Source organism: Ips typographus, linkage group LG13, assembly GCF_016097725.1.
Source record: "Ips typographus isolate SLU linkage group LG13, UJ_Ityp_2.0, whole genome shotgun sequence".
Lineage (NCBI taxonomy): Eukaryota > Metazoa > Arthropoda > Insecta > Coleoptera > Curculionidae > Ips > Ips typographus.
Window position 1 is genome coordinate 2484267 of NC_138434.1, and position 27800 is coordinate 2512066.

The 27800-nt window shown below is 33.6% G+C and overlaps 1 protein-coding gene across 2 annotated transcripts in view; it reads right to left on the reverse strand.

Moving 5' to 3' along the window:
* LOC145737064 (uncharacterized) overlaps positions 1 to 27800 on the reverse strand; it is a 181211-nt gene that overhangs the window by 152799 nt on the left and 612 nt on the right. The gene's annotated exons all lie outside the window — the stretch shown is intronic.

The following is a 27800-nucleotide window of genomic DNA, read 5'->3' on the forward strand; positions in this document are numbered from 1 at the left end:
AAAACAGGGTTTAGAAATGTTTTCTTGAAGTATTTGATGTAAAACGTGTTTCTGAGATGTATGACAGTTATCACGTGAATAGTGTTCTACAATCACGTGACAACTGCCACACCAACGTCCAAATTGTTCTCAAAAGTTCCAAAAATCAGGGCTTAGAAAAGTTTTCTTGCATTATTCGATATAAACAGTGTTTTTCAGATTTATGATTTTGACAATGCTCAGGTGACTGCCTAGCTAAATTATCCTTTAGAAACCACGTGATATCTGTCACTAATGTCAAAACTTAGAAAATAATTATTAATAATTTGTCAGTTTCATTTAAAACAGCGAATATCCGAAAATGGCTGCTTGATATGGCTATTTTTATGAATATAGCATATATATTCAGGTAAGCATATTTATCTGCCAAAATTTCAATATTACGTTACAAGTCGATAATTATGTTACACTCTGGCAACGCTGGCCCACGGTTTTCCCTTTGATCGAACAGCGATTTTGATGTGCCGGCGCACCGTTTTGTTGCCATAAACTTCTAGTTTCTTCTGGAAGAAATATGGTCGAGTTAGCAGTTAACCACCACCCGCCGATCGTTAATAGAGTGGATGGCCCCCAACAATGGCCTTTCTTCTTTGAAGAAGCAGGAAAAAAAGTCTAATTTGTGACCGGACAAGTTTTATAAATTTCAGTGTCAGTGTTAAGTGCCTCTGCATGGGACCATATTAGATTTAACAAAAAAACGTTTGTTCGCCCATTTAGATTTTCGATTTAATGTAAACCAGAAATGTTTTGATTTCTTCCAAGTTGGGGAAGTTATCTAAAGGTTTCAAGGCGAGAGCTCTAGTTTATTGTAATGGGTGTAAACACGCGCATATAAAATGCCTTCGCATGGAAATTGCCCATACATTAAAACCAACAGGAATTTCAAATATTTTAGCAATCTCTAATACAGATTATACCAAAGAATATCTTCATTTTTATAGATAAAATGTTTCCAGTACAGAAGGTTATTAATTGATTGTTAACGTCAAATCCCATTAGACTGTATAGTTTAGTTTTCAAGCAAATTTCGACTTAATTGCATCCGAAAGTTTTTAGTTTTTCAATTTTCAAAACAAGTAGTTTAATGGTAATGTGTAAATAAAGCTCATTTTTGCTTACCTTTAAGCACATTTATACAGGTAAATTCTATTTGAATGTAGTTTTGTTTCAAGCTAATTACGACTCTACTGCCGTAATTTTAATTTAATGATAGTTTACTTTGATACTTTTAATGAACTATTTTCTTAAATAGTATAATAAAAGAAACACGTAAGGATCATTATTGCTTGCCTCAGATCACTGCAATTACCAACAATTCTATAAGACCGTAGTTTTGTTTCAAGCCAATTTGAACCATCTTGCAACAAATACAGTTTGTTCTTTAATTTCCTTAACTTTGAGTTTAGCAAAGAGTTTCGTTACAACATGGTCCGTTCGTATACAGGGTGTTCCAAATTTGAGTCACAATTAGTGATGGGTAAATTAGCAGTAAAGTAAATATTTATCAGGAAAATGTGTGTTGTTGCAGTTCAAATTTTGACACCGTTTTTCTCCCTGACTGTACCAAATTTTGTAATGTTTTTTCAGGTTATTGAATAGGAAATTTAATAAAGATTCCAAAAATGTAGTTAAAACAGTCATTTTCTTACTCCAAGTGGGTTTTACAGGCGATTTGGTTCCTAACTGTTCTTTCAAACCGTTTTTCAGACAGTTTATACTTTGACACCACTTTTTTCCAAGACTTTACCTGATTTTGTAGGGTTTTTCACGTCATTAGATAGGAAATTTAATGAGGATTCCAAAAATGTGCTTAAAAACATGATTTGGTCACTCTAAGTGTGTTTTACAGACGATTTTGTTCTTAACTGTTTTTTCAAACCGTCTTTCAGACAGTTTATACTTTGACACCACTTTTCTTCAAAAGTATAACTGATTTTGTAGTGTTTTTTATGTCATTAGATAGAAGATTTAATGAGGATTCCAAAAATGTGCTTTAAATAGTCATTTTCTCACTCCAAGTGGATTTTACAAGCGATTTTGTCCCTGACTGTCCTTTCAAACTGTGTTTCTGGCAGTTTAAACTTTGACACCGCTTTTCTACCTAACTGTATCAAATTTTGTACTGTTTTTTCAAGTTACTGAATAAGAAATTTAATGAGGATTTAAAAAATGTGCTTAAAACAGTCTTTTTCTCACTCTAAGTGTGTTTTACAGGCGATTTTGTCCCTAACTGGTGTTTCATACCGTGCTTCAGACAGTTTATACTTTGACACCACTTTTCTTCAAAAGTATAACTGATTTTGAGGTGTTTTTTACGTCATTAGATAGGAAATTTAATGAGGATTCCAAAAATGTGCTTAAAAACATGATTTGGTCACTCCAAGTGGATTTTACAAGCGATTTTGTCCCTGACTGTTCTTAACAGTATTCAAATTTCAGATTACAATTTCACTGATGTGTAAATTTGTTGCTCCAAACAGTTTTTCTTAAATAACTCGAAAACGGTGAAAGTTACAAAAAAATTGCATGGCTACAAAAATGTTCCTAATCAACTCGTTAATCCAACACCGCAAATTTTCAGGACCATTTTTGCTTGCAGTATACAGGGTGTGCATGATAAGTATGATGATTGACTGTTTTTGATCATTCTGCACGCAATTTTCTAGATAGAATTTTTTGCTCAACACCACTGGAAAGAGGAGCTCAAGACGGTTAATTTGAGTGATTCAACCTACCTGAACTCTCAAAAATAACGGAGTTACAGGGTGTACAAATTTCAAACCACAACTTAAACTGATTTCAAAATTTGTTGCATTAAACTAATTTTTCCTAATAACTCGAAAACGGTGAAAGGTACAAAAAAATTGCATAAAACCAAAAATGTTCCTAATCAACTCCTTAATCCAACACCGCAAATTTGCAGGACCGTTTTTGCTTGCAGTATACAGGGTGTGTATGAAACGTATGATGATTGACTGTTTTTGGTCACCCTGTACGGAATTTTTAAGATATAATTTTTTGCTTTCCACCATTGGAAAGAGGAGCTCAAGACGGTTAATTTGAGTGGTTCAACCTCCCTGAACTCCCAAAAATAACCGAGTTACAGGGTGTTCAAATTTCAAACCACAACTTAAACTGATTTCAAAATTAGTTGCATTTAACTAGTTTTTCCTAAATAACTCGAAAATGGTGAAAGTTACACAAAAATTGCATGAAACCAAAAATGTTTCTAGGCAACTCCTTAACCGAACACCGTAAATTTTCAGAATTATTTTTGCTTGCAGTATACAGGGTGTGTATGAAAAGTTGGATGATTGAGTGTTTTTGGTCACCCCGTACGCAATTTTTCAGATATTTTCCTTCGTAATTATTGTATTTTATCCTGAATTGTTATTAAATTATCGCTTATTTCAGTTTTGTCTTAATTATGTCATGTCACTGTGACGTTTTTATGACAGATGTCACTCGGTTAAAAGTCGCTCCAGTGGATAGTTTCGGAGATGTGAATTTTCAAAATTTTGTTGCTCACTTTTTGGTGGTTCGATGGACCAAAAGTGTCTTTCCTTCGAAACTTCCTTAGTTTCTTCCCAAAAACTGTCTTTCAGGTTAATTTGGGTTATCAATGTGTCTGGTCAGGTGACCCAGAACGTTTTCGGTCACGTGATTCGCACTCACCTGCTTAATTTACGAAAATTGCACGAAATTTGGTTCGATGGACCAAAAGTGTCTTTCTTTCGAAACTTCCTTAGTTTCTCCCCAAAAACTGTTTTTCAGGTTAAATTGGGATAATCAGGGCATCTGGTCACGTGATCCAGAACATCTTCGGTCAGGTGATTCGCACTCACCTTCTTATGTTACGAAAATTGCACGAAATTCGGTTCGATGGACCAAAAGTGTTTTCCTTCAGAAATTTCCGTGGTTTCTCCCCAAAAACTGTTTTTCAGGTTAAATTGGGATAATCAGGGTATCTGAGAGTTAATTTTTAAGTGGAAAAAAACGAAACTGTGGAAAAAATTTAGATCTTAATAAGCATCAGAAAAAACTCACTTATATACAGGGAGAAACAAATTATTATTAGACATTGCAGCCGAGATTTGCTTCAACTTTTCAGAGTAATGGGTTTTAGCTTAACAATTAACACAGCTGACAAGCAAATAATAGATTAACTGTCTCTCTTAAGTCGAAAGTTGCTTAAAACAAATCACCACTATAACAGAGATTCCCATAATAATGGATAATGTTGATATGCAAAATTAGACCGTAGTGACTGAGGGAAGTTTTTTGTTGTAACTTAACCGGACGTTAACTATTTAAGGCTAATTAATGAGTGGTTTCATGCGCAACAATTTACGTTCCGGTCACGGTAGAGGGCGCACGTGTCGGTCGAGTGCATCGTTTTGCAGCGTTTACGCGCTTTTCGGGGCTCTTAATGTCTCATTTCCTGTTTGATCACGATTATACAGGGCTGACCAAGTGACATACTTTAAACTGTTTTCTTGATGTCTGATCCTTCTAAAGGCCTTTCTGGCACCATGGTAATCCTTAACCAATATTGTTGGTGCTGGATTTTATCTGTATTGCTTGCAAATACGCTCGTATTTGATAAGACTCTGTCATCAAACAAGTTGTGTGTATGCTAATAAGGGTTCAATTACCAATAAAATGGCGGTTCTCTCTACTCCCCATAATTTCCGTTTGGGTATTAAATTATATTACCAACAAAGTCGATACCGGATATTTGCATGTTAATTGGCCGAGACCAATTTGTAAAAGCGAGGAATTCCCACAGGAACGTTTTTGATATGGTAAACAAACCGTAAAATTCAAAAACAACCTTGCATTCCCTATATACTCGCAAATTGATATAAAATTTCTTCTTGCAAAAAAGTCTGGTCGCTAATACCCCTTCGGTATTTATTAACTTGTCAATCAATCTATAATATCGAAAATATTCAGTTAATCAGAATTCAAGGAAATTAATTGAATTACGTTTGGTTTCAAGGCAAAATCTAAATTGATTGATAATAAATGGCTCGCTGGTAATATACACAGTGTGTCCAATTCAGGGAATTATTTTTCAGAAAAATTAAAAAAATAAAGTAATTTTTTTTTTTTTTTTTTTTTCAAAAATTTTTCATAACTTGCTTATTTGACAGTTGACGATCAAAAGTGATTGAAGTGAAAATATAGCTCAGGACGTAAGCTTTCCAAAAACATGGTTATTTAAGTTAATCGGTTGCACCGTTTGGCCGCTAGAGGGCCTCAAAGTCAAGCTTCACAAACCTTCAAAGTGATTTAACCACTTTTGCTTTAATCTAAAATAATTCAGATCGTATCTTAATTTTGAGTCAACCTGTATATCTAATTTTTTTCTAAAAAAATTTTAAAATATTAACATTTTAATCGAATTTATTCCATACTTTATGGACACACTGTATAAAAATTGCAATGGTCAAAAAAAGCGTGCCCAACATTGTTTTTTCCACCATCTGACACCCATATGTTTGCTTTTTCGGCTTATCCACGTAATATCTTAATTAACTGCGTCATTAATGGTCACCAAGCTAAATTATAACGACCATTTAAACCAGATGATGCTCTTTTATTGAGTGGTTAGGGGAACTAGCGTGTGCGCCACACTTTTGAGACATCCCGTACATTTTTAAATACAAATTTTAGAACAAATAACTTTACATATAGTTGGAACGTTCAGGAATAGTTTAAGACTTTGCCTGCGTCACCTGACAGTTGTCATAACTGTCACAATCCACGCACCAGTCACTTGAAAGTATAAACTGCCAAAGAAATGTGTTTCTTTGTTGAATTGCACTGTAAGTGCTGTTTACAGCTCCATAAAGCCAAATTTGACAATTGGAACGTTAAGGAACACTTTAAGACTTTGCTTGCGTCACGTGACAGCTGTCATAACTGTCAAAAGTCACTCACCAGTGACCTGAAAGTATAAAATGTCAAATAGATGTATTTCTTTGAGAAATTTCACTATAAGTTGTATTTACAACTCCATAGAGCCAAATTTGATACTTTTGTCGTTAAGAAACACTTTTACATTTTTCTTACGTCACGTGACAACTGTCATAACTGTCAAAAGTCATTCACAAGTGACCTGAAAGTATAACATGTCAAATAGATATATTTTTTGAGAAATTGCACTGTAAGTTGTGTTTACAGTTGCATAAATCCAAATTTGACAGTTGAGACGTTAAGGAACATTTGAATACTTTGCTTGGGTCACGTGACATCTGTCATAACTGTCAAAACCCACTCACCATCGATCTGAAAGTATAAAATGCCAAATGGATGTGTTTCTTTGAGAAATTGCACTGTAAGTTGTATATTTACAGCTCTATAGAGCCAAATTTGACACTTATCACGTTAAGAAACACTTTTACATTTTTCTTACGTCACGTGACAGCTGTCATACCTGTCAAAACTCACTCACCAGTGACCTGAAAGTATAAAATGACAAATAGAAGTGTTTCTTTAAGGAATTGCATTGTAAATTATATTTACAGCTCCATGGAGCCGAATTTGACACTTCTCACGTTAAGAAACACTTTTACATTTTTCTTACGTCACGTGACAGCTGTCATAACTGTCAAAACTCACTCACCAGTAACCTAAAAGTGTAAAATGGCAAATAGATGTATTTCTTTGAAAAATTGCACTCTAAGTTGTGTTTACAGTTCTATGGAACCAAATTTGATACTTGGGACAATAAGGAATACCCGAATACATTGCTTGCGTCACGTGACAGCTGTCATGACTGTCAAACTCACTCTCACGGAGAAATTGCACCGTAAGTTGTATTAAATTAATTTGAGTGGGAGAACCATTGTTTTGAATTGGTAATTTTGCGTATTTTTTGACAGCTCAGTCATGTGACGCAAAAATCATATCAAAGTGTCTGTTAAGGTCACAACTGTCAAAAGTAACTCTAACGAGCTATAAATACCACTTGCAATGCGAATTGTCAATGAATTGTAATCTAATCTGCGTATAATTTAGTTGTATATGTTAGCTCTGAATGTGTTTTGACAGTTGACAGCTGTCAGGTGACGTAAGAAACATATGAAAAAGTGTCACCTGACTATAAACCACGCTGTCAAGTATCATAAATGTCAAACTTAACGTCACAACTGTCAAATTGTGATACACAGGGTTGCGAATAATAGTTTGCGGCGTCACTCATTAAAAACACGCGACTATTTGACATTTTGCACTGTTTAGTGAGTTTTGACAGCTGTCATTAAACGTCATAAGTGGTCTACGTTTCTTTTTACGTACTAGTTTAGTAAGTGTGTATTAAATTTGGTTTAACAAAGTCATTTGAGTCTATTTTTGCTTATTATAACCAATGCGTTATTAAGGAAAATTGCATTAGAGAAGCGATTTGTTTTAAGCGATTTTAGAACGTAATAACATTTTATTTAATTTTTTTCTTGCTATATCTGACAAACGTGTTTTCTTGAATGGGCGTATTAAAAGGCAACCGAGATGTAAATACGGTACCACGTGGGTTGTCCAGGTCAGATGTTAAATCCATTTCATGCCGTTTTGTCCAGGTACTTACGTCACGTATTAAATTATTACGTTACACGGGCTATAAATCGATTATTAGGTACTGTAACAATAAACGTCATTAATTCCAACGTTGATTAGGCGAGAACGTGCAATTTCCACCCGAGGTTATTAAAAAGCGTTATAATTACGGCCCTGATCGAGACCGACTCGGAAAAAAAAAATAGAAACCAAATCTGGGGTTCACGGAGGCCAAATAATTGGTCGATGCCCGGCTGCTCTACATTTGGTGCGCACAGGTGTACAGATGTGAGAGAAAGTGGTACCGGTGATGGAAAAAGTGCAAGTATTGGACGATTTTAAGGTTACCAATGTGCCCCGAAGGGAAAAAAGTTAAATGCCAATTATTTCAACTGAATTTAAAACGTAATTAGAGTCACATTTGAACCGTGTAAATATCGTATTTCCTTTCATAAATCATCCTTTGACCCTTTTTTCTTACAAACAGTCCAACCGTGAAACCTGCTTATTTCGAATCACTTTTTGTCAATTTATGACAAGCAAATTTCCTGTCTTTAGTTTAGTTTTAAGATTAGGATCACTGATTCACAGTTTGTTGCTTAATTGACTGTTGATGTCTCCAGTTTTACTCCAATCAATTGAAGGGCTTAATGTGAAACAATGACAGGTCTCAAAAAGGTAAACATGAGATATTTGACTTCTATTGTTAAAAATAATATACAAAATCCAGTAAAAACATTCCCAAAAGAGAAGAGAATTCCAAAAATGTGCTTAAAACAGTTATTTTCTCACCACTAGTGGGTTTTACAGGCGATTTTGTCCCTGACTGTCCTTTCAAACTGTGTTTCTGACAGTTTCAACTTTGACACCGCTTTTCTACCTAACTGTATCAAATTTTGTACTATTTTTTTAGGTTATTGGATAGGATATTTAATGAGGATTTCAAAAATGTGCTTAAAACAGTCAATTTCTCACTCCAAGTGGGTTTTACAGGCAGTTTTGTCCCTGACTGTCCTTTCAAACTGTGTTTCTGGCAATTCAAATTTTGACACCGTTATTCTAGCTAACTGTACCAAATTTTGTAGTACTTTTTCAGGTTATTGGATAGAAAATTTAATGAGGATTTCAAAAATATTCTTAAAACAGTCAATTTCTCACTTCAAGTAGGTTTTACAAGCGATTTTGTCCCTAACTGTCCTTTCATACTGCGTTTCTGGTGGTTCAAAATTTGACACCGCTTTTATAGCTGACTGTACCAAATTTTGTGCTTATTTTTCAGGTTATTGGATAGGAAATTTAATGAGGATTTCAAAAATGTGCTTAAAACAGTTATTTTCTCACTACTAGTGGGTTTTACAAGCGATTTTGTCCCCGACGGTTCTTTCAAACTGTGTTTCTAGAAGTTCAAATTTTGACACCGCTTTTCTCGATGACTTTAAAAAATTTTGTAGTATTATTTTAGGTTATTGGATAGGAAATTTAATGAGGATTTCAAAAATGTGCTTAAAACAGTCATTTTCTACCTCCAAGTAGGATTTACAAACGATTTTGTCCCTGACTGTCCTTTCAAACTGTGTTTCAGGTAGTTTAAACTTTGACACCACTTTTCTACCTAACTGTACCAAATTTTGTAGTATTTTTTCAGGTTATTGGATAGGAAATTTAATGAGGATTTCAAAAATGTGCTTAAAACAGCCATTTTCTCACTCCAAGTAGGTTTTACAAGCGATTTTGTCCCTGACTGTCCTTTCAAACTGTGTTTCAGGCAGTTTAAACTTTGACACCCCTTTTCTAGCTGACTGTACCAAATTTTGTAGTATTTTTCCAGGTTATTGGATAGGAAATTTAATGAGAATTCCGAAAATGTTCTTAAAACAGTCATTTTCTCACTCAAAGTGGGTTTTACAGGCGATTTTGTCCCTGACTGTCCTTTCAAACTGTGTTTCTGGCAATTCAAACTTTGGCACCGCTTTTCTAGCTGACTGTACCAAATTTTGTAATATTTTTTCAGGTTATTGGATAGGAAATTTAATGAGGATTTCAAAAATGTGCCTAAAACAGTCATTTTCTCACTCCAAGTAGGTTTTACAAGCGATTTTGTCCCTGACTGTCTTTTCAAACTGTGTTTCAGCCAGTTTAAACTTTGACACCCCTTTTCTAGCTGACTGTACCAAATTTTGTACTGTTTTTTTAGGTTATTGGATAGCAAATTTAATAAAGCTCTTAAAAATATGCTTAAAACAATCATTTTCTTACTTAAAGTGGGTCATGTAACTGCCTAGATAATTCAGGAGTTGCTTAAAATTGAATTTTATTTTTTTGAAGGTACTTACAGACCGCGACAATGAAGTATTGGTACTTCTCAGGCTTCCTTAGGAAGTAACGAACCCATCTGAGAATATTAGAAAAACGCACCTGTTTATTCCAAACATTCTACATTCTGCAACATTTCAGGTTAGGGACCCATTGGTCCACCATTTTGATCTTTTAAAATACTTTTTCAGTTAAACTTAAGGGTGGCAAAACAAACAAAATTATGTAAATGGTACCAAAACAGTGACTTTCAATCTTAAATTGTCCCGATTTGGAGTGTTGCCTGTAAATGTGTGGTCCACTTGAATTTTAGAGGTGCTGTTTGGACAGCAACAGTGGCGTACCCTAGCGGGTATTATTTCCAACTAAAATTAATCACAATGACTTACAAAGTCCTCCTAATTTACAGTCTAATAACAACAAAGACCTACGCTAAATCTCGCTTGTATTTCATCGTCGGTAATTAGGCATTAAAACGCCCATGTGACTTGATTTACACCGGTGCATTGTTACAAAATTGATTTACATCATTAAGTGTCGCAAATTTCGCCAATAATGTGGGACGTAAACCCAAACAAGAGAAATGTTACCAATAATGTTGAGACCCTGATATTCACATTCTAATCGTAAAGCGTATCCGTTAATTTATGCAGATACGTGCATCGGAATGTGATCTTTCCTGCAAAATGACGCAACTCTAGAGAACAATTAGAAATTATTGCTGTAGTCATTGGCCTTTTAACCAGAAAATGTCAACATATGGTATAAGGGTATTAAGGGTCCCTTATCACTAAAGCTAAATCAATACCTAGAAATATTTGAGAGCCGGTTCTAAACAAATAATTCCTAAGAAACTGCCTACAATAACTGGATTGTAGGGGTATTCGACGAAATGCATCAGGTTAATGAAATGTGTTCAGTCAAGAAATTTTGTCAAAAAATTCTTTTTGGGTAATTCCACCAGAAAGTTTGCAACAAACCAGATTTTTCAATTACTTAATTGTAAACTGGCTATTATTAGAATGTGCTTTGATTTGTGCCGCTTATTAGGAGGTGACGCACTAAAACCGTCTATAAGGGAGATAAGATTGACTAGGCAAATACACAAACAACTTGTTACATGTGTTTTTCTTAGAATGTGACCAATCATTGATTTGTTAGCTTTACAAAAAACATTGTGAGAACCACTCATAAGAGAATTATTAATAACAATTAAAATGTCATTTAATTTAGATCAATAAAAACTGTCATCGGTCAATTATCGAATTGACTTTATCAGTATTAAAACTTTTTTAGTGCGTTAGTTTAATGGTCTCAATTAAATGGTTCCATATGGTCGTTTTCACTCATAAAATCCAGATATATTTTACTGTAGACGCCATTTTGAAATGTACCGTGTACTGGAACCTCGTGACTGTCAAATCAACGTCAATCTCGTTGATTTGTAATTTTTCCTTTTTCGTACAGGGTACGAAAATTGGACAGGTGTTTGAAGCCCTCTAGCGGCCAAGTTGTTTCACCAATCAACCAATGTTACACATCGGTGAAAAACTCATTTCATTGGCTTTCCATCGACATATAAAAGTTCATACCATGTCAGTCAAATAAGACAGATATTCAGGTTTGAACGAAAGAGTGCATTAAAATTGGTTAGTTATAAAAAAATAATACTCTAGTCTGTTTGATATGTAGTCTAATCTGTCATTAACGTCAAAATCCTCTCCATGAAGCTCTAAAATTATAAACTACACTTTAAACACTGAAAAGTAAATTCAAAGTAATTGAAAGGTTATACCTTCACGAGTTTTAACTGTGTCCAAAACAAAACAGTCTATTTGACATGTTATTTAATCTGTCATTAAAATGTCAGCTGTCAAAATCATAAAATACACTATGAATGCAGAAACTATAAAGCTATAAAGCCATAAACAATACTTTTTTAAATACAAAAAACTCAATTCAAAGTATTTAAAAGGTATTTTAGACCTTTATGAGTAGGGTTTTGACTGTGTTCAAAACAAAACACTCTAATTGACATATAGTCTAGTCTGTCATTAAAATTTCAACTATCAAAATCCTCTCCATGAAGCTATAAAGTCATAAAATACACTATAAATACCAAAACTGCAGTTCAAAATAATTAAAAACCATTTTAGACCTCTATGAATTGAGTTTGGACTGTATTCAAAACAATGCAATCTATTTAATATGTAGTGTAGTCTGACATTAACATGTCAACTGTCAAAGTCCTCTCCATGAAGCTATAAAGCCATAAACTTGATTTTAAATACAGAAAAGTCAATTTAAACTAATTAAAAGGTATTTTATACGTTTATGTGAGGTTTTGACTGTGTCCAATACAATACAGTCTAATGCATATAATCTAGTTTGTCATTAACATGTCATCTGTCAAAATCCACTTCATAAAGCTATAAAGCCATAAAAAAAGTGTAATTTTGACAAAACTGCCATAACTCGAGTAATTTGGCAGTTACAGGGTGGTTTAATATGTCAATTTGTACCTTAAATCTTCTTTTACCATCCTATACAGTATCTATACTAAAACTGTCAAATAACTTAGAATTACTGAATAACAAAAACAAATTGTTATAATAAACTTTCAAGGTGGCAATTAAATCGTAAATGAGTTGGCAAACGACAAATTAATCACAGTTTTGAGTAAGTAAAATCAATTCCCGTTAAAAAAAACTGGTTTGACATGCGTGAAAAAAAAATGACCGCCGGCTAGTCCAATAATATAATTATTCGAATATTTTTTAGTAAACTTTTTCGTAAGTAGAAAATTGGGTCACGTAATCGCTCACGTTACGGTGTCATTCAGTTTTAATTATATTAATGCATTTAAATAATAAATTTTGAAAAATATTTTTAGCGTGCCTGAGATAATCCAATTTAATCGCCCACAACGATCAGAATATATGAATTTAATCTAATTCGGGATCTTTCTACTCACTGGAATTAAATTCTATCAACCGTAACTAAAACCTTGATACTCTGTACATTTTTAAGTCTTTATTGTTGTTTACTCCAACTAATATTAGCTGAATTTGGCGTTCGTAAACTAAATAGAGCAAGGTGGAGGGACGAGAGGGGGTGGTATTAAGTGCTCAACCGGTAAAGTGGATTACCCACGAGCAATATTTTAAGATTATCCTGTCATTTATCTATTTAGAAACTTAACAGCTAAGCCTGATGGTATGGCGTGTTTGTATATTTTTTCTTCAAACACACGTTTCGTTGTGTTTACTGGAAGATCAGTGATTGAATGGTAAATACGGTTTGATCGATTCCAAATCTTGTAATTTCCTTCTTGCTGATCGTTATCGCATCAATCAAATTTGAATACAAACCATAAAAAATTTGTTCAAAACAAACTATTGTAAATGGTGCTTATTTGACCTTTTTTTTTACTAAAATTACCAAGTAGAATGAATTTTTGTGCCTGCAAATTGCTACATTGACTCACCCTGTAACTGTTAAATTACTTGAGTTATTGATGGTTTACAAGTAAAGTAAATATTTTACTTTACCAGGAAAATTTGACCGGTAATTTACCAGTAAATTACAAATACTTATGTGTTTCTGGCAGTTCAAATTTTGACATCGCTTTTCTCCCTGACTGTACCAAATTTTGACATGTTTTTTCAGGTTATTGAATAGGAAATTTACTGAGGATTTCAAAAATGTAGTTAAAACAATCATTTTCTCACTCCAAGTAGGTTTTACAAGCAATTTTGTCCCTGACTGTCCTTTCAAACTGTGTTTCTGACAGTTCGAACTTTAACACCGCTTTTCTCGCTGACTGTACCAAATCTTATAGCGTTGTTTCAGGTTATTGGAAAGGAAATTTGATGAGGATTCCAAAAATGTGCTTAAAACAGGCATTTTCTCACTCTAAGTGTGTTTTACAGGCGATTTTGTTTCTAACTGTTCTTTCAAACCGTCTTTCAGACAGTTTAAATTTTGACACCACTTTTCTTCAAAAGTATAACTGATTTTGTAGTGTTTTTTATGTCATTAGATAGAAGATTTAATGAGGATTCCAAAAATGTGCTTAAGACAGTCATTTTCTTACTCTAAGTGTGTTTTACAGTCGATTTTGTTCCTAACTGTTCTTTCAAACAGTTTATACTTTGACACCACTTTTCCTCAAAAGTACAACTGATTTTGTAATGTTTTTTATGTCATTAGATAGAAGATTTAATGAGGATTCCAAAAATGTGCTTAAAACAGTCATTTTCTCACTTTAAGTGTGTTTTACAGGCGATTTTGTTTCTAACTGTTCTTTCAAACCGTCTTTCAGACAGTTTAAATTTTGACACCACTTTTCTTCAAAAGTATAACTGATTTTGTAGTGTTTTTTATGTCATTAGATAGAAGATTTAATGAGGATTCCAAAAATGTGCTTAAGACAGTCATTTTCTTACTCTAAGTGTGTTTTACAGTCGATTTTGTTCCTAACTGTTCTTTCAAACAGTTTATACTTTGACACCACTTTTCCTCAAAAGTACAACTGATTTTGTAGTGTTTTTTATGTCATTAGATAGAAGATTTAATGAGGATTCCAAAAATGTGCTTAAAACAGTCATTTTCTTACTCTAAGTGTGTTTTACAGTCGATTTTGTTCCTAACTGTTCTTTCAAACAGTTTATACTTTGACACCACTTTTCCTCAAAAGTACAACTGATTTTGTAGTGTTTTTTATGTCATTAGATAGAAGATTTAATGAGGATTCCAAAAATGTGCTTAAAACAGTCATTTTCTTACTCTAAGTGTGTTTTACAGTCGATTTTGTTCCTAACTGTTCTTTCAAACAGTTTATACTTTAACACCACTTTTCCTCAAAAGTACAACTGATTTTGTAGTGTTTTTTATGTCATTAGATAGAAGATTTAATGAGGATTCCAAAAATGTGCTTAAAACAGTCATTTTCTCACTCTAAGTGTGTTTTACAGTCGAATTTGTTCCTAACTGTTTTTTCAAACCGTCTTTCAGACAGTTTATACATTGACACCACTTTTCTTCAAAAGTATAACAGATTTTGTAGTTTTTTTATGTCATTAGATAGAAGATTTAAGGAGGATTCCAAAAATGTGCTTAAAAACATGATTGCGTTACTACAAGTGGGTTTTACAAGCAATTTCGTCCCTGTCTGTCCGTAACAGTATTCACATTTCTGGTTACAATTTCACTGATTTGTAAATTTGTTTCACTCAACCAGTTTTTCCTAAATAACGGTGAAAGTTACAAAAAAATTGGAAGAAAATAAAAATGTTCCTAATCAAGTCCTTAACCCAACGCCGCAAATTTGCAGGACCGTTTTTTCTTGCAGTATACAGGGTGTGTATTAAAATTATGGTGATTGACTGTTTTTGGTCACTCTGTACGCAATTTTTAAGAATTTTTTCCTCAAAAGTTAGTTTGAGTGGCTCAACCTCCCTGAACTCCCAAAAACAATCGAGTTACAGGGTGATGAAATTTTAAACGACAACTTCAACTGATTACAAAATTTCTTGCATTAAAGTAGTTTTTTCGTCACAACTGTCAAATATTGGGTCGTGGAAATGTAAATGCGACTTGAACTGTAATCAAACAAAACGATACACTATTTTGGTGTTTTATAGCTTCATAGCACTACCCTAGTCAATTTTGACAGTTGTGACAGGTGTCACGTGATTTCATGGCCTATTTCCAACTGTCAATAAACTTAAACTTTTAAAGCTGTAATTAACCAAAATGATACACCGTTTTGGTATTTTAAAGCTTCATAGTACTATCAAGTAAATTTTGACAGTTGTAACGGGGTTAGGTGACAGTATGCTATGTGTCAACCTGTCATTGAACGTCATAATTGTCAAATATGGCCTCCTGAAACGGTAAAAACAACTTGAAATCGAATTAAGCAAAATGATATATCGGTTTGGTATTTTACAGCTTCATAGCACTACCCCAGTCAATTTTTACAGTTGTGACAAGTGTCACGTGACGGTATGATCGATCTCAAACTGTCATTAAACGTCATACTCGTTAATTACGGTTTTTTGAAGCAATAAATGCCACTAGTGTTGAACATAAGCAAAACGTTGTTATAGCTTCATACCACTATACTGAGTTAACATTGACAGTTCTGACAGATGTCAGGTGACTGCATGTCGATGGTTTTATCTGTCATTAACCGTCACAACTGTCAAATATTGGGTCTTGGAAATGTAAATGCTACTTGAACTGTAATCAATCAAAACGATACGCTATTTTCGTGTTTTATAGCTTCGTAGCATTACTCTAGTCAATTTTGACAGTTGTGACAGGTTGGTTTGTCTGTCATTAAACGTCACAACTGTCAATAAATAGTGTTATTTCTTGTACCTAGGTGTTGTCGAGAATTCTACGTTAACTGTTCCGTAAAAGTTTCAATCAGCTGTTTTTGACATTTCATTGTAAAATTAGGTTAGGTTGGCAAAACATAAATTTAAATCTTCCTTTGTAGTCTTGAATGGGTACCACCAAAGGCGTAATAACGTACAAAGTGTTGGTCAACACGAATGGTACCGGAGCTGTGGTACTTTTATTAGAACTGCGATATTTATAGCGTGCAGCCAATAAAAGTGTGGGCGCTTTGATTTTTTTGTCGGCACCAGACCATGTGAAACAAATCGACGATATACGGGCGGTCGTTTGGTACCGTATATAGGGTACCATATTGTAAATAAATAACTTTTGTTCAGTTTATTAGGCGAACCACCAAAATTGTAGAAAATCCCGATGGTATTCAGGTTAATCAGAGTCAAGGACAAAATGTTGGTAAACAAACTTAGAAGTGGAGAAGAATTTAAACTTTGGGTGCTCGGAGTACCCCCCAGAGGGCGTCACGATCGCGACATTTTAACGATGACGCAAAACAATTACTTCACCGTTTTTGACTTATCGACGACTACTTCCTGCAAAATGTCAGAACATTCAAAGTATACAGGGTGTACAAATTATATATGTGTTTAAGTGATTTGGCAACATTGAGGCAAAATGGAAACATCTCGATTTACACGACAATCCAAACTGCCTCAACTCTAACTCGTAAAGTGCAATTATTTATTTCTTTCACCTATTGCATGCAAATATCACAATAAGTCAGTTTTAAAATAGAAAACCGCCATAGTCCGTATATGGCGAGTACGTCTCGCCTCAAAGTTCATAAATTGCAGGATTGATGTTGATGTTTTCAAAGCCCACCAGTATTATACCGGCTGAGTGCTTTAAGCGGTGATTTACTAAACAACTAGGAAGTTCTTCGGGTTTTCCGTATACGGGGTCCGTTCAAAAACTCTGCCAAACAGTTGCAATTTTTCAGATATTTATCTGTGGTTTTCTTTCTTTAAAAGCTCGCTAACGGTGCTGCTTAGCATCAATTTGCCTGTGAAATCGTGTTTCTCAGCCCTAAATTACCCTACAGGCATAATTTTTGTTTAAATAGCACCAAAATGGCGGTGGAATACTTAAAAATTTCATTCAGACCAAATTTTAATACACTGGTTTGTTTGAAGCTGATTTACTATCTTATTTACCGTATAATAATATAGTGTTTTATACCTCAATGGATACACAATAAAATGGGCTATCCAAATATATACCAACTTTAAGTTGTAGGTTTTGTGGTTTGGCCGCTAGAGGGCTTCAAAGTAAACTAATATTTTCTGCTCAATTTTGTTACACTGTTTTGTTTGAAGCTGATTTACTGTCTTATTTTCCTAATAATGGTATGGTGTTTTATACGTCAATGGATAGACAATAAAATGGGCTATTCAAACATATACCAACATTAAGTTGTAGGTTTAGTGGCTTGGCCGCTAGAGGGCTTCAAAGTTGTCTAATGTTTTCTGCTCAATTTTGATGTACTGTTTTGTTTGAAGCTGATTTACTGTCTTATTTGTCAAATAGTGGTATGGTGTTTTTTCAAATAGTGGTATGGTGTTATACGTCAATGGATAGACAATAAAAAGGACTATCCAGAAATATACCAACTTTAAGTTGTAGGTTTTGTGGTTTGGCCGCTAGAGGGCTTCAAAGTTTATACTGAAGACATTTTGAACGTTTTTGGTTGCACTCGTTCATTCAATCCTAAATAACTTCCTTATTTCGACTAAACATATAAACAGCCACATTTTTATATGTCAATGAATAGCTATTTAAATGAGCTTTCTAAAAATATCCCCTCATGGGTTAATGCGTCTGATGATTTGGCCACTAGACGGCTTCAAAGTTGACAGACTAAATTCGGAACATTTTAGGTGCACTCTTCCATATAATCCCAAATAACTTCCTTATTTGATATACTTTTCCAAGACTTTTATATGTCATTAGAAAGCTAATAAAATAGGTTTTTCAAGCCGTTTGCCCGCTAGAGGGCTTCAAAATTGCTAAACTACTTCTAAACAGCACCAGGTAGAGTGAGACTCGCATAACCAGGTAAAGCGACGTATTTACTGGGCTCTATCTCATTTTTCACCGGTCCAAATGGGCTTCAAGACGAGATAATTAAGAGAGGAGAGCCTCTGTGGTGTTTTATGGGCCAAGTCTGGGTAATTTTCAGGCAAATCGCTTCCTGAACGAAGGCGTTTATGGTACTATGTGGGTACTTTGTACGATTTTCACGCTGGTACCCAGAAATCGACGCTAATTTGTTAATTCCGGAAGTCCGCCATTTGAACAATAATTCCTGTTGCCCTTATGCCCTGATTGCCCTTTGTGTTCAAAGTCACTGAATGTGAAATTAGCCCTTTAATTTTCAGTCAGTTCAACAAGTTTTGATAATGCTTTACCATGGGAAATTACATTAATAACAAAGCAATTTGTGTTATTTATAAAAAATAAATAAAATTGTAGTAAATTACCACCGAAAAATGTCAAAATTACAAATTTGTTGTTAAAACTAAACTGAACAACATTTAAGTCAATTTTGAAGCTTTTAAAGTCGAATTAAACCCTCAGGTAAACAACAGAAAATAGTAAGAATTAATTATTAATTTTAATGTTTGAAGCGACCATTTGGAGAGTTCAACAGTCAATTAAGCAAGAAACCTTTTCTACAAAGCTAATGTTTTCTGTACGTTAATCAGGAGGAACGGTAAAAATTGCACAATCACGATTACGACTGTGTCGAATTGACGTTGAACCCCCCGCAGTTATGACCTAAAAATAGCAACTAAATAGAATTCAAACTGGTCGTTAACCCGCTTCATAATTATTTTTTTAATAACATATTAGGGCACACATAAATTCCCCTTAGCTAAAGGGGTGTTGATTGCTTCTAGACTATAAAACGAAATGTAATCAGCTCCCTGACTAATATGATTTTATTCAGTGCACATTTTTTCCTACAAGCCTTGACCTTATGTCCATCCATATTGAAAACATGTTATAATTATTATTCCATATAAATCAAGCAACAAAGAACGCATTAAAATGTGCAATTTAATATTTTTTATATTATTCTGGAATGTGTTAGCACCAAATGGTAAAAAGCTACTTATTTAGTAGTTTACTAAATAGGAAAATGTGTTGCAAACTGTACAATCATACAGGGTGTCCTAAATAAAATAGTTGAGTTAAAGGGCTTTGTGACACCCGTAGTTTTAACCTAAAATAACACAGTTATTTGACGGTTTACGTGAACAGTCAAGGGAAATGAAAATGTAGTCCAGGAAATAAGCTTTCAGAAAATGTCTCTATTTGACTTGATTGGCTGCACCGTTCGGCCGCTAGAGGGTGTTAAATCTTCTAAGGACAAAACAGTAATTACGTTTGACACTCGTTGCTTAGATTGGAAATAACTTGCTTATTTGACTATTAACGTAAAAACCCACTGGAAGTCAAAATATAGTCCAGAAAATAAGCTTTCAGAAAATGTCTTTATACGGTTTGATTGGCTGCACCGTTTGGCCGCTAGAGGGTGTTAAACTCACCCAATAACTTTTTGTTAACTCATGTTCTCCAGATTGACAAAATGTGCTTTTTTCTGTTTTACACCTCCATGGTAAAAGCAATGCAACATTGTAAACCATTATTAAGCTATTTAAAGCAATTTTCTACCTCACTGAATAATGGTTTAACCTATTAAAAGATTATAATATTGCCGTTTGCTACAATTAAACTAATAGATATACACAAGTACAATAGTTAATTCCCCCCATTATATAAAGAAATTCTTTGATTACGTGGTGATAGCCTTGACATTAAGGTTTAACAGAACAACAAAACGGTTTATGTGATACATATAACGTTGAAATGCATGCATTTTTTTAACTTTTATGTACTTTGTCGTTAAATTTTGATTTTACATAAACAATAAAGCAAATTCCAGGGTAAGTAATGGCGGTCATAAAGATTTTTCTTTTTGCGGTTAAATAAAATGGGAATTTGGTTATGTTTATTACTCACGGGTCAAAAAGTCAACTTTATGACTCATTCTGAGTAAATGTAGGCAACCGTTGATTGCTCCTAAAAAATGCAATTTAATAAGTTTTGGTTGATGAAAACTTTGACGCCCTCTAGCGACCAATCAAATCAAGTGGGTACATTTTCTATGTAAAATAACTCCATTTCGACTGAGCGTAGCTCCGGTATTTAAGGAGCTACAAAAAAGTGTAAAGAATGAAAGTTATAAGAAATTTCACCCTCTACAAGATTGTATTAATATGTTTTCGACCTTAAGAGCCTCCTTAAGGAGTTACAAGGCCAAAAATTGACTGGATGTACCAAACTAGTTTTTTTTTAATAACTCAATTTTGACTGAACGTAGCTACGTTATTTAAAATGCTTTAATTCATATTGAAAATGATTAGGATGACAGTTAAAAAGACTTAAGGAAACTAATTTGGCTTCAGAAGGTTTAAAATTGACTTTGTCAGACTTTAAACTACGTGAAAATGTTCAGAAAGTCAAAAAGACTGTTAAATAGTCTTCTAAAGCTTTAATTTGACTTAAGAAGCTTCAAAATTGACTTAAAATGCTTTGATTCACATTCAAAATGACTAAAATGACAGTTAAACGAACTTGAAGCTTTGATTTAGTATAAGAAGCTTCAAAATTGATTTTGTTACAGTTTAAACATCAAGAAAACATTCAGAAAGTCAAACAAACTGTTAAATTAACCTCTGAAGCTTTAGTTTGTCTTAATAAGCTTCAAAATTGACCAAATCACATTGCCAATGATCAAAATCACAGTTAAACAGACCTGAAGCTTTAAATTGTATGAAAACGCTTTAGGTGAATTGAAACATCGTTCAGAAAGTTCAAAAATGGCTGTTCAATAGACCTGCGACTTCAATTTGACTTCAGAAGCTTCAAAGTTGACTTAGATAAGCTAAAGACTCTATTAAGTTGTCAAAGATTAATTTTAATGACTTTTAAACTTGAAAATTGACTTTAAAAAATGAAAACGCTTTAGATTAATAGAGACAAGCTTCAGAAAGTTCAAAATGGCTGTTAAATAGTCCTCTAAAGCTTTAATTTGACTTAAGAAGCTTCAAAATTAACTAACACCTTGAAGATGATCAAAACGACAGTTAAACAGACCTGAAGCTTTAATTTAACATCAGAAGCTTTAAATTGTATTAAAACGCTTTAGGTGAATTGAAACATCGTTCACAAAGTTCAAAAATGGCTGTTCAATAGACCTGCGACTTTAATTTGACTTCAGAAGCTTTAAAGTTGACTTAGATAAGCTAAAAACTCTATTAAGTTTCCAAAGATCAATTTTAATGGGTTTTAAACTTGAAAATTGACTTTAAACCATGAAAACGCTTTAGATTACTTGAAACAAGCTTCGGAAAGTTCAAAATGGCTATTAAACAATACTTTAACTCGACTTAAGAAGCTTCAAAGTTGAAAAACACTATAAAGTTGCCAAAGATCAATTTTAATGGCTTTTAAACATACCTGAGCCTTTAATTTAATTTGGAAAACTTGAAAATTGACTTTAAACCATGAAAACGCTTTAAGTTAATAGAAACAAGCTTCAGAAAGTTCAAAATGGCTGTTAAACAATACTTTAACTCGACTTAAGAAGCTTTAAAGTTGAAATACACTATGAAGTTGCCAAAGATCAATTTTAATGGGTTTTAAACTTGAAAATTGACTTTAAACCATGAAAACGCTTTAAGTTAATAGAAACAAGCTTCAGAAAGTTCAAAATGGCTGTTAAACAATACTTTAACTCGACTTAAGAAGATTTAAAGTTGAAAAACACTATAAAGTTGCCAAAGATCAATTTTAATGGCTTTTAAACATACCTGAGCCTTTAATTTAATTTGGAAAACTTGAAAATTGACTTTAAACCATGAAAACGCTTTAGATTAATAGAAACAAGCTTCAGAAAGTTCAAAATGGCTGTTAAATAGTCCTCTAAAGCTTTAATTTGACTTAAGAAGCTTCAAAATTAACTAACACCTTGAAGATGATCAAAACGACAGTTAAACAGACCTGAAGCTTTAATTTAACATCAGAAGCTTTAAATTGTATTAAAACGCTTTAGGTGAATTGAAACATCGTTCACAAAGTTCAAAAATGGCTGTTCAATAGACCTGCGACTTTAATTTGACTTCAGAAGCTTTAAAGTTGACTTAGATAAGCTAAAAACTCTATTAAGTTTCCAAAGATCAATTTTAATGGGTTTTAAACTTGAAAATTGACTTTAAACCATGAAAACGCTTTAGATTACTTGAAACAAGCTTCGGAAAGTTCAAAATGGCTATTAAACAATACTTTAACTCGACTTAAGAAGCTTCAAAGTTGAAAAACACTATAAAGTTGCCAAAGATCAATTTTAATGGCTTTTAAACATACCTGAGCCTTTAATTTAATTTGGAAAACTTGAAAATTGACTTTAAACCATGAAAACGCTTTAAGTTAATAGAAACAAGCTTCAGAAAGTTCAAAATGGCTGTTAAACAATACTTTAACTCGACTTAAGAAGATTTAAAGTTGAAAAACACTATAAAGTTGCCAAAGATCAATTTTAATGGCTTTTAAACATACCTGAGCCTTTAATTTAATTTGGAAAACTTGAAAATTGACTTTAAACCATGAAAACGCTTTAGATTACTTGAAACAAGCTTCGGAAAGTTCAAAATGGCTATTAAACAATACTTTAACTCGACTTAAGAAGCTTCAACGTTGAAAAACACTATAAAGTGGCCAAAGATCAGTTTTAATCGTATTTAAACATACTTGGGGCTTCAAAACAGATTGAAGACGCTTTAAATAAATTTAAATCACATTGGAGATGATCAGAAGCTTTAATTTGCTCATAAGAACGTTAAAATTGTTTGATTACGATGAAATCGTCATGAAGATGATCAAGATCAGTTGGACATTTTGTTTGCAACGTTGCCACGTTATATTTAATCCAGGGTTGTCGCATCTTGTTTTAACGAGAATTTCTTAACGAAATCAATGGAGATTGGTTTGTAATAAAACGTTTCGGTCATGCTTTAGCGATTTTCCCATGGCATAATTAATCAAGCACTAGATTATACCTATTACCGTGGTTTGCATGGTTGGAAAAAAAATATGCCCACAGCAATTGTGGGCAGATGAAATGAGCTGCGAGAGAATCGAACGATAATAATAATAAAGCAAGAAGTTTCGTAATTTTCTTTCTTATTAGACTTTCTTCTCTGTTTTGCGATTTTTTTCTGTCTCGTTTGCCCACGCTACTTTAAGCCTGGTAATTAGTAAAGTGCAGGTATTGTACGAGAGAGAGAGGAAAAAGTGGCCGAGGAATTTACAAGCGAATTATGGGCCGGAGAAGCTGGTTTTTGTCAGAAAACGCCTTTAAAAGAGCTGTCATAATGAACCGATCTAAATGAATATCGTCGTTACCTAAACAAGGCAAGAAAACGTCGGTCAATTGATTGCTCGTTTGCCATATTGGGATGGAGAACTGTTCGAGAGAAATGATAACAATTTGTGCCTTAGCGGCCGATTATAAAGCCCCTCGATTAACTTTTTTTTCCCTTATTTAGCCGATACTTTAGTCTAGTTGGTGCATTTTTTGCCGTACAAACCATGCTGGAAGTGCGAGGATAATAATGTTGTTAATTTGGTTTCGATTGAGCTTTTTCCACCTTTAAAAGCGTCTCAAATAAATAGTTCGATTGCAGTACAGTTCCGTACCATTCAGACACTCTGATGAGCACTTAGACACCAAGTCATCATCCCTCTTGCCCCCTCTAGGTTTCAACTTGTGGAGGTGTTAACTAACCTGGTGCATGTTTTGTCTTGTTGACGTTAACGGGAGGTAAAAAAGGGGTTCAAAACGAACATTTTGAGTTTTTTACGGACCCTGTAAGTCAAAAAATAACCGAGATACAACAGTTTGAAATTACTACTACTCTTGCCATTTGAAGTCAAAATAATTCAGTTATTTGACAACCTTGCTACACGAACTATTAGAAAGTTTATTATAGAGAATTTCACGGCCTACAAGATGGTAAAAACATAAACTCGCTAACTGTCAAAATGACTGTGTTACGAGCTGTCAAACTTTAGATTGTATTTGTGAGACTGAATTTTTTACTCTTGACATTTGAAGTCAAAATAACTCGGTTATTTGACAACTTTTCTACTCGAACTATAGAAAGTGGTTTAAACAGAATTTTATGGCCTACACGATGGTAAAAAAATCAACTTGCTAACTGTCAAAATAACTGAGTTACGAGCTGTCAAACTTTAGGTTGTATTTGTTAGACTGAATTTTTACTCTTAACAGTTGACGTCAGAATAACTTGGTTATTTGACAACCTTGCTACACGAACTATTAAAAAGTTTATTATAGACAATTTCACGGCCTACAAGATCCTAAAAAAATAACCTCGCTAACTGTCAAAATGACTGTGTTACGAGCTGTCAAACTTGCTCTTGACATTTGAAGGCAAAATAACTCGGTTATTTGACAACCTTGCTACACGAACTATTAGAAAGTTTATTATAGAGAATTTCACGGCCTACAAGATGGTAAAAACATAAACTCGCTAACTGTCAAAATGACTGTGTTACGAGCTGTCAAACTTTAGATTGTATTTGTGAGACTGAATTTTTTACTCTTGACATTTGAAGTCAAAATAACTCGGTTATTTGACAACTTTTCTACTCGAACTATAGAAAGTGGTTTAAACAGAATTTCATGGCCTACACGATGGTAACAAAATCAGCTCGCTAACTGTCAGAATAACCGAGTTACAAGCTGTCAAACTTTAGGTTGTCTTTGTTTGATTGAATTTTAACTCTTGACATTTAACGTCAAAATAACTTAGTTATTTGACAACTATGCTACACAAACTATAGAAAGTTATTTAAAGAGAAATTCGTGGCCTACACGATGGTAAAAAAATCAACTAGCTAACTGTCAAAATAACCGAGTTACAAGTTGTCAAACTTTAGATTGTATTTGTCAGACTGAATTTTTTACTCTTGACATTTGAAGTCAAAATAACTCGATTATTTGACAACTCTACTACTCAAACTATAGAAACTGGTTTAAACAGAATTTCACTGCCTATACGACAGTAAAAAGGTCAACTCGCTAACTGTCAAAATAACCGAGTTACGAGTTATCAAACTTTAGGTTGTAAAAGATTGGTACAATTTCCAAAAAAAATGTAAAAAACAAATTTCTTTAAGTTTTCTTCAGCATTTTTGAACACCTTGTGTATGTTTCGTCTTGTTGAGGGAACGGGAGGTGATAAAGGGGTTCAAGACGAACATTTTGAGTTTTTGACGAATTCTGAAAACCCAAAAATAACCGAGATACAATGATTTGAAAAATTTGGTGCAATTTTCCTAAAAAAAAGTAAATATCTCGTAAACGGTTCCGTAATTATGCAAGTGTCCAAAAATGTTCAGAATACATTGAGGTTAGGTTAAGCCATCAAAGTGTTTTCTAGAAATTTTTAAATATAATTTACTTAGCCTAGATGATCAATTTCCATAGTCATTCTAGAATTAGATGTTTTTAAATTATTTGGAATTAAGCTTTTATTAAGTCATCTATGACCATTCAGAAATAGAGCTGGGTTCATCTAAATAGGTCGATTTAGTGGAACAATTTCTTCAAAAAAATGTCGATTTGTTTAAGTGGCAATCAAACTGTTGTGGGGGTCTTAAGGTTGTTAATTTACCTTCCAGAACACGTCCGACAGCAACAACGGTACAATAATTATCGGTTATTTATTTTATGTTTTAATTTTTTTTTTTCGTAAATGCGGCGTTTAAAATGTCACTTGTCCAAGGAACTCCCCAACAAGATAAAATATCACGTTAAATTGTGTGTGCAGTAACAGTTCAGTAAACACGTTAATATCGATTAATCGGGATGTGTCCAATATCGATACATTTCTTAATATCGATGAGACGAAAATGGTAAAAAAAGCAGTGGCTGCTAAACGGTTTCGCCTTTTTCAGTTTTCCATTTAAATTAACAGCCAACAATTATCATTCGAACACTTTTTCCAATCGAAATGGTTTTCGCTGTCCCACTTTACGACCGCTTTTTTCCTGTCCAGCGACATTTGCAATACGGAGAATTATGCGCCCAAAATGGCCGCCATATTTGGGTCAGGTGCGTGAGAAATTCCGAAAAAAAAATTCTAAAAATTATTTCACTGGTGGCAATTAGTAAACGATCGACATTTTTAGTGTCGCCGATTTTTTTGTTGTTCGTCAATATGGTGCAACCAACAGTTTTTTGACACTCTTAATGATTTTATAGAGTTTTAGTTTGTTTTTGACAAAATCTCAAATTTTTACTAAAAAGTTGCTTTAAATCAATTCAAAAGCTTCAAAAATTACTTTGTTGAGGTAAAAACTACAACTTTTTTTAGTAAGTTTTTCTGAGTTCCATCGAGAAAACAAAAATAGAGAAGGTTGAATTTGTTCAGGCAATCACAAGTTTTGTCTCAGTTTTTTGAGAATAACTCCCTTCTGAAGCCCTAAAGGGCAAAATGTTCCTCTTGAGTTTTGGTAGAGAACAGCATTTTCTACAATTTCTATTTAGTAAGTTTTTTTGAGTTCCGTCAAGGAAAGAAAATTGAGAAGGTTGAATTTGTTTGTTTAGACTTTTAGACAATCACAAGTGTTGTTTCAGTTTTTAGGGAATAATTCCCTTCTGAGGCTCTTAAGGGTAAAACGTCCCTCTTGAGTTTTGATAGAAAATAGTATTTTCAACAACTTTTGTTTAGTAACTTTTTCTGATTTCCGTCAATGAAGCAAAATAGGGAAGGATGACATGGTTTGTTCAGACAATCACAAGTTTTGTCTCAGTTTTTTGAGAATAACTCCCTTCTGAGGCCCTTAAGGGCAATATGTCCCTCGTGAGTTTTGGTAAACAATTTCATTTTTTACAACTTTGGTTTAGTAAATTTTTCTGAATTTTGTTAAAAAGACAAAATGGAGGAGAATGATATGGTTTGTTCAGACAATCACAAGTTTTGTCTCAGTTTTTTGAGAATAACTCCCTTCTGAGGCCCTTAAGGAGAAAATGTCAGTCTTGAATTTTGGTAGAGAAGAGCATTTTCTACAACTTTTGTTTAGTTAGTTTTTCTAAGTTTTGTCAAGGAAGCAAAATAGGGAAGGATGATATGGTTTGTTCAGACAATCACAAGTTTTGTCTCAGTTTTTAGAGAATAACTCCCTTCTGAGGCCCTTAAAGGGAAAATGTCCCTCCTGAGTTTTGATAGAGAATATCATTTTCTACAACTTTAGTAAGTTTTTCTGAATTCCGTCAAGGAAGCAAAATAGAGAAGGATGATATGGTTTGTTCAGACAATCACGTTTTGTCTCAGTTTTTTGAGAATGACTCCCTTCTGAGGCCCTAA